Source organism: Phalangium opilio, unplaced genomic scaffold (genome assembly GCF_054372755.1).
Source record: "Phalangium opilio isolate 3A_F unplaced genomic scaffold, DU_Popi_V2 ptg000200l_1, whole genome shotgun sequence".
In the NCBI taxonomy this organism is placed as follows: Eukaryota; Metazoa; Arthropoda; class Arachnida; order Opiliones; family Phalangiidae; genus Phalangium; species Phalangium opilio.
Genome location: NW_028324213.1, coordinates 1,020,889 through 1,030,280, shown reverse-complemented (window position 1 = coordinate 1,030,280; position 9,392 = coordinate 1,020,889).

The following is a 9,392-nucleotide window of genomic DNA, read 5'->3' as shown; positions in this document are numbered from 1 at the left end:
TGCTCCTGCGAAGTATCTGAAACGCGGCTGCAATGATCCTACAAAGTATCTGAAACGCACCTGTAATTATCCTACAAAGTATATGAAAAGAGCCTTCAATTAATCTAAAAAGTATCTGAAACGCGCCTGCAATTATCCTACAAAGTATCCGAAATACGCCTGCAATGATCCTAAAAAGTATATGAAAAGCGCCTGCAATATTCCTACAAAATATATGAAAAGCGCTTGCAATTATCCTACAAAGTATATGAAAAGCGCCTGCAATTATCCTACGAAGTATCTGAAATGCTCCTGCAATTATCCTAAAAATTTCTGAAAAGTACCTGCAATTATCCTACAAAGTATCTGAAACGCGCCTGTAATTATCCTACGAAGTATCTGAAGTGCGGCTGCAATGAACCTAAAAAGTATCTGAAAAGCACCTGCCATTATCCTTAAAAAGTATCTGAAACGCGCCTGCAATTTTCCTACAAAGTATATGAAACGCTCCTGAAATTATCCTCAAAAGTGTCTGAAATGCGCCTGCAATTATCCTACAAAGTATCTGAAACGCGCCTGTAATTATCCTACAAAGTATATGAAAAGCAACTGCAATTATCCTACAAAGTATATGAAAAGAGCCTGCAATTATCCTAAAAAGTATCTGAAACGCGCCTGCAATTATCCTACAAAGCATCTGAAAAGCACCTGCAATTATCGTACAAATTAAAGTATCTGAAACGTGCCTGTAATGGTCCGTAAAAGTATCTGAAACGCGCCAGTAATGACCCTGAAAAGTATCTGAAACGCGCCTGCTATTTTCCTACAAAGTATATAAAAGCGCCTGCATTTATCCTGCAAAGTATCTGACATGCGCCTGCAACTATCCTAAAAATTATCTGACATGCGCCTGCAACTATCCTAAAAATTATCTGAAACACGGCTGCAATGATCCTGCAAAGTATTTGAAACGCGGCTGCAATTATCCTACAAAGTATCTGAAACGCGGCTGCAATGACCCTGCAAAGTATCTGAAATTCGCCTGCAATTATCCTGAAAAGTATCTGACAAGCACCTGCAATTATCCTACAAAGTATCTGAAACGCGCCTGCAATTATCCTACAAAGTATCTGAAATGCGCCTGCAATTATCCTGAAAAGTATCTGACAAGCACCTGCAATTATCCTAAAAAGTATCTGAAACGCGCCTACAATTATCCTAAAAATTATCTGAAAAGCACCTGCCATTATCCTAAAACGTATCTGAAAAGCACCTGTAATTATCGTATCTTAAACGCGCCTGTAATGGTCCTTAAAAGTATCTGAAACGCGCCTGTAATGGTCCTTAAAAGTATCTGAAACGCGCCTGTAATGGTCCTTAAAAGTATCTGAAACGCGCCTGCAATTTTCCTACGAAGTATATGAAAGCGCCTGCAATGATCCTGCAAAGTATCTGACATGCGCCTGAAACTATCCTAAAAATTATCTGACATGCGCCTGCAACTATCCTAAAAATTATCTGAAACGCGGCTGCAATGATCCTGCAAATCATCTGAAACGCGGCTGCAATTATCCTACAAAGTATCTGAAACGCGCCTGCAATGATCCAAAAAAGTATCTAAAACGCGCCTGCAATTTTCCTACAAAGTTTATGAAACGCGCCGGCAATGATCCTGAAAAGTATATGAAAAGCGCCTGTAATGGTCCTGAAAATTATATGAAACGCTCCTGCAATTTTCCTACAAAGTATCTGAAACGCGCCTGTAATGATCCTGAAAGGTATCTGAAACGCGCCTGTGATGATCCTGAAAAGTATCTGAAACGCGTCTGCAATTATCGTAAAAAGTATCCGAAACACGCCTGCAATTATCCTACAAACTTAGCAATTTCTGACTGTAACATGCATACAATATATTTGGAAGGTACAGTACTTGTAATGAGCCTACAAACATCCTGATTTCTTACGGGAGTTACTATTTCCCCTCTGTTTTCTAGCTGTAAGGTAACTATTTTATGACTCTTGAGTTGCTAAATTTTGTATACTGTTGTACTGAGTTTTCCAACGGAAGATATTTTTTCTGCAAAACGTCTAAAATGTTCTGCATTGCTCTCTGGAATCACCTTAATTTTGTCTGAAATTGAACATTTTTCAGGTTTATTCCAGTATTTTTCCAGAATATTCCAGTTTATTTGCAATATATTGCAGATTCTAAAAAATCTAATTAACAGCAAAAATGCAGTCGTAAATTTTTGTACGGGAATACATCCATTTCACTTTTGCTATCCCGTAATTGCCAAAAATGAAACGTGAACCCGACCATTGAATTCACCATCTTGGACATACCTACTCTGAAATTGCGCTTTTTTTAAAAGAAAAAAAGGCGCAATAAGAAACGCGTTGCTTGTAGTTATTCAACAATTATTCTTTTAAGTATTAGAGTATTACGTTAAAAAATGTGCGAGTCACTTCCGGCCAACAATACTTGCCTAAGGTTTGGCACAAATAAGTTAATTTTGAGGAGATTATTTGGAAAATGCGGGTCTGCTAAATTAAATGATATTTCACAGAACAATGTGAAACATTTATCTGAAAACATCGGGAAAAATGCAGTCAATGATCCATACGTCGGAAAGAGTTTTTTCATAGCACTTAATCTGTTTACATATACGAAAAGTGTCACGTAAGGTTTATACTCTGTTGCTTTTCATGCGTAACGAATGATCGTTCAGAGAAACAGGAACTTGTTCGATTTCTGCATTGATTAACAATATTTAAGGTTTTTGAAATGAAGAGTTATTCGAAATAAAATTCAAAATTGATATCGATTAGCTAAATATGACAGGCCTCTCACCAACTTCCTTAAATCCCTTATTTAGTCCCTTTTTTCCCCATATCAGTTTTTTTAGATTTTGGTGGGCGTCCTAATATGGAAATAATCGACTTAAGCCAAATTCTCATTAAAATATTTCTGATTTGTAATTATCTACATTGTTTGGAATTCTTATAATATTTTTCTAATATATTCCATTAAGATAAATTTAGTTAATCTTGTGACTTTTCGAGTTTAATAATAGAAAGAATATGCGAATCCAATCGAGATCTAATATTCAGAATGATTCATTTGCTTACCCATATTTTAATTTTTTATAGCTTAATATAGATGGAAACATGTAAGTGACTATGTCACAGTGAGTGCCCTGGAAAGATTGAACCAAAATATTTCTACTAGAAGAGACCTCAATAGTTTTGAAGCAGTTAAATTAGATGTAAGTATAGTAACTGTCAGTATACCCCATTAATTGAACGAAGTATTGGTCGCGTGAAATAGTGTTTTACCTGGAAACACGCTTTCATTCACTTATCGCAACGCCGTTTCATCGCAACGCCGTTTCATCGTACATTGTTTATAGGCCTTTCCTTTAAATGCTTGTACAGGATGGAGGGCCTCCAGATGAGGTTATTTTCCAGGTGCCAAGAGGCAACGTCAGATGGAGACCACGCTGTAGGCTAGCTGACTCGAATTGCCTCTAGTGGTACGACGGAAATAACGTCCATGTTACGTTTGCTTCTTTTATTGTATTAATGGAATGGTCTCTTTGTTTTAACCGCAATACATTGATTACTTCATAAGCGGATAATAACCATGAGTGGGACATTTGGGGAAAATCCCAAATAATAGTTTTTTCAGGGCGATTGTTCTCAATCGCGAAATCCGGAAACGGAATTACGGCATGCCGGAACCGGAATATTTAGTAGGCTTACGAGCGCGTAAAATAATTTAATTTGGCACCATCCAAGAACTCAGTGGAAGTGAAACATATATAAATATTGCCACTATGAGCCTTGTCGAATTTTTGCAAAAATATCGGTCCTTTACAACATAGTGCGCTGCATCTTCTGGTTTTGCACCCAATACATATTTTTCTTAGAAAAATTATATTTTAATTATACTGTTCTGATGCGATATAACAATATAGTATAACACCAGTAAAACCTTCGTCCACGCATTCCTGTCCATATTACTTTGTAGTAGTTTTGGCACAAGTCTCGGATATCCTTTGTCTCGTAGTTCGTCGTCTCGTTTTTTTGGTGTACTATTTGCTGCCATCCAAGTTCTATTCCATTAATTTCGAAGCTTTTGGCGCGTTCGGTAAAAGCACGGGCCACTAAACTAAGAGGACATTTCAGCTCTAGCTTTGCCTATACAAACAGTTTGCCTCTTCAAAGAAACGGGCATCTATGTGAGTTAGAAGGGGAAAAGGGGGTCGAACCGGAACGTGTATAACGTACCGCAACACCATCTACCGTAAAATAGACTAATTACTCTGCCAGTCTGCCTTCTGCTCCTATTATAATAGCTTTAGGCCTGTCTCGCTTTTTTGTTTTAGCGTTTACTTCTTAATTTAACTCTATTATTTATAATGGGTGTAAAGTATTGTGTATTCCCTAACTGCAACAGTGATAGTTGCTACAGCACTAAGCCTCATATGCAAGGAGTTCTGTTTATACCCTTTCCCAAATATAAAACTAAACAAGTATATTGCATTCAATGGGTAAACTGGCTAGCAAAGTAGAAGAACGGATTTACAGTGGATGACATTGGACCTAATACGTGCCTATGTTCTAAACATTTAAAAGACGATTGTTTTCAAAGTAAGCTATGCCTTATAAAGACAGATGGTAAGCTTTACTCAATACTACTTGGTCTAAAAAATACTGTTTTCCAGCCTCACTCGCCTTTTAATCGAAATGACGTAGTTGCGCTTTTTAAAAACTACCGCTAGACGCGACTCTAGTAAAAACCGTTTAACTTGAGCGCCGCCCGATAGCAGAGCTGAAATGTCCTCTTAGTTTAGTGGCCCGTGGTAAAAGCATTGACCATATTCTTCAGCTTAAACAAATTTGGTATCTTTCAATTAATATATATGATATGATTCTTGTCATTAAATAATAATTTCGTGATGTGATGGGCAAGTTATGAAGTGAATGTTTCGTCCTAGTTTAAATGGGTTTGGGAAACTAGCACACACGTTGATATTAACATTCTCTTCCTCATCACGTTTATAGCTTAACGTTCCTTGCAAACCAACGCTTTGTTTAATGAGTGCAAGGTTGGCAGATGCCCCATCACATACCATAGTTGCAACATTAAAGCCATGAACCTGAAATGCTTACAATACCTGAAAAAACCATCCAAGTGTCATAAGGGCATCCGCAGTTGTAGCTAATTAAGAGTACGATCCTAAGATGTCATAATTTGACGTCAAATCTCTCCAGAGAAATTGCAACGTTTCATTGGCCTTGCACAAATCTTTGTCGCCATTAATTTCGTCATATAAGTCATCAAAGAATGCGTATTCCTCTGGTGGCAATGATAAACCAATAAGGTTGTGGTTTTTACTGTTCCACAGCAGTTTCCCAGTGACTTTAACCTCATCAAAAATGAGAGCTCCATCGCATTTCGGTTTCGCATGATCCGCAGAAACTTCTTCCTCAACGAATAGATCTTACGTTTAATGTTTTTGTACCCTGAGGTAATCATGATTAATGCTAGATTCATCTAAGCTTTTGGAGGCTTTCCGCTGAATTGATCTTGAAACTTAGTAAGGATTCGTAGGCTGTAAGCTACTGCCAATGCTTTTTAAAAATGGACATTGACGATTAATTAAGATTAAACAACGTGCATCAGCACATGCTTACCCTATTCTACGAGTTATTGTGCTCCAACGGTTACGTTTTGACGCAAGAACTGAAATCAATAGAAAGAACAATAATAATTTTTAGACCCAAGCGAGCCAAAAACAATTATTTTACCATTTTTGGCTTGATCATTCAGAATTTGTTGTTTCTCATTTCGCAAAGACCCATTACCGTTCTCATCCCACTCTTTTGTTAAACGCTTCCGAAATTCTTTTGTGGTTTCCGGTTTTCCATCTTCATAGCTCAAAATGTCGTCCAATTCCGTAGACTAGTCTTGGTTTATCAATGATGTTACTCTTTTCATTTCAGTGTGTTACTTCTCCTGAAGGGCTACTTCAAGTTCATTAATTTCAACTTCGAGTTTTGCAGCTTTCTAAGATTTTTATATTTGTAGGTCGTTTGTTTTTTCTTTTTCCAAAGACTTAGTGGAAATAGGTATTTGTTCGGACAGGTTTAAGGTGGCTGCTTTCGTCCTTTTCGAGCAGGAAAAGATAAATCTTTAATTCTTTTCTTCATAAAACTCCGAGGTAACGTTAAAGATACATACAGTTTTTTCTAATACTAATTTCTACCAGGTTTCAGATACCATCCTTCACAGGCTTTATATGCGATACGGATACAAGAAAATTCTGGTTTTTGTATCAATTATGGTATGGGTATTTTTAAAACGATGTCTCTGGATTCTTCAGTGATCCCAATACAATACACCCAATAAAAGATTTGCAGTTGCGTTTCAACTAAGTCAGACTGGAATGCACAATTTGCTGTTATCGAGAACTCCTTTTTGAAGAAAATCGGGAACATTTCAACGATTTTCATAACACCTTGGCTTGTTATGATGTATTTGAAAGGTTCTATGTAGAAATATAGCTCATATGACCCTCTTCTTGTTACTTCTAAGATATACTGTAACGCAAGGTGGCAATCTCACATGGCATGTGTTTATGATTACCCAAAACAGACTACTAGACATACGTCAAAAGATTATATTTGCTGATAAACTTTCTTATTGGAACTGCAATTTCATTCAAAACCCCTACAATCTCTAGGGTAGATCCGTTCTGAACAAGTATTTAAGCTGTGATTTAAATACTTCACTGTTAATGTTGATCTAAATGTACATACCTTACTCAGGTTGGACAATTTTACTCTCAATAATATTACCTTACAGATGGTTGTTTTGGACGTTCTCTAAAGCATCCTGGGTCGTACTCTCTCCACTCTGAAAGCTACCCAACACATTAAGACTAGGCTCATTTTCATTAGATTGAGATCCACCGCATTTTAGAACATCATTTTTTACAGTCTTTCCTAAAATTGTCTTAACTTAGAGGACGAAAAATAGATTTTGATGTATTTTTACCGGTTTTCGCTATACTAGTCATGTTTCGTACGTGATAAACTTAAACTCGATTGTCTGCAAAGCTAATCAACCGGCCTTAATAAACAATTCTGGCATTTTAGTGGTGTACTATATCCATAAGGGTCAATATCATTGGTAGAAAATAGGGTCACCAGAACCATTTGATAACGCAGGTAAATTCCAATTATTAATAGGACCTAACAAAAATGAAGATAGTCCTAGATCAGTCCACTTTTTCTTGTCTGTCGTAAATCAGACGTCCATTACGATGGTGTATGGATATAATGTGTATTCACCCACCCATTTTTATTGTCCGCTAATACAAAAAGTAAGAGAAAAAACATGTTTGTTTAAATTTTGCTTTAATGTAAACTAGGGCATAAAACGTGCATTAACGTAGGTTACGCTTTCGTGAGGAACGAGTAGATCGATCATTTTCAAACCGTAAGTTCCGATAGCTAACAGATAACAATAACGGCTGAAATCTGATAGTAGCTTATCTTTGTGTACCGAATAATATTGGGAAAATTTAAGAAAAACAGTACAGTGAATTATATGTGTGCTAGCTAGGAACCACCGTTAATCGTTGTTTCATCATTTAATGGTAGACAACAGTGTTTGCATTTGGTAATTGTCCCAATGTTCGCTACCTTAACGACCAGAATCATTATCGTGGTTATACTGTATAGATATATATGGTTGTTGTTGATGATAACCGGTCGTGTATTTCAAATGTTAAGTAGCATCTCGAAGAGCAAGTTCGTAAAATTCTTGGCTCTCCTTTTTTAAAAAAACTAGATAATATACATTGATTAGAATGTTTCTGCAATAAACTGGACAATAGGTATTGTATTGTATGTCCACAAAGGTATGACAGTGTTGCTTTTCTATACGCATTTTCACGGAGCAGCTTTATCGGAGAGAATGGAAGTTGCATTAAAAATGCAATAATTGGTCTCCCTAAATAGTACTTGAGAGTGATAAATTGCTAGCAACCAATGGGAAACAGAATTAACGATTCGTTAAAAAACACTCGAAAATATCTTGTAACATTATAAAAACAAGAGAGAAATTTTCCCTCTTACATGCTAATAAAAAGAAAGTTTGCTTGAATTGTGTGCGGGATGTGTTATAGGGTCAGTGTTTTCTAAACTGTTGTATTCTTTATCATGTTCATTGGGAGTAAAGCAACTAACTAGAAATATTTTCATAGAGCACGGGGATTTTTGGTAGTGTATAAACTTGACTTTGTAGCGATGTTTCCACGCTACAGCCACACTTTTAGTGGTGCACCTCACCAGGCGTGGTTGTTCGTAATTAGTTTATTCATTTAAGGAAACGTCGAATTCTTTATCCATCTGTTACATCCATACCACTAGTTCCTACAAATCCAAACTTTCTGGATATTAAAATTATGTACTAAGATAGCTTTGCGCCGAGATTTATACAAATCTGTGGGGATTAATATTTCAAGAGCACCACTAAACCCCGGAATCGTTGTAACATTGAATGCGCATTATACAAGGCGAATATTACCGATTACGCTGATCACATCGATGTGAAAATTCGCATTTTGTTGCGCTAAGTACTTTCGGAAAATTAAGAAAAGATTTGGATAAGATTCGCATTTTGTTGCGCTAAGTACTTTCGGAAAATTAAGAAAAGATTTGGATAAGATTAAGTTTTTTTTTTCTCACTACTCTATCCAAAGTCCTATGGAACCCGTATCTCCCTCTTTTACGTAATAATACTAAACTTGGGTTTACTCTCAATATAGGCTCAAGTTATTTTCCAAAATTCGCGAGCTCACAAATCAATAGCAGGTTGTATAATCATAACGTATATTGTAGTAAGAGGAAATCACGCATTACTCACAAAATCAAAAACTATATTCTTAAACATGAACCCCGCCAAAGAAGAAAGAGACGATCCTTCTTCTCCTTCTAGGCTTTCCAGAAATGTATTCAGTTTTAGTTTTTGTGTTATTACAAATAATTAAGTTCCGTTCACACGAGTAAACTTTAAATGATTTCCTCTACTATCGTGAGAAATGAAGACAATTATCCACAGTTTGATTTTTTAACTAATTAAATTGTTTTATTTAATCCGATTGTGCAAAAAGGTTTTAACGATTAAACACTACAGTAGATACAATTGCGTACCTGTCAAAAACTTGCTTCAATTTGAAGGTTAAAAATATTGGAATTAGTCACCATAGTTTTAATAGAATTTAAGGATTTTATATGTTGTCTTTCGGTGTATAAAGCCCTAAAAGTTCTCATAAACAAAATAGTCCAAGGGCGGTGCACGTTATAGTAGCCTTATCGTACTGTTTCGAACTTACAGAAAA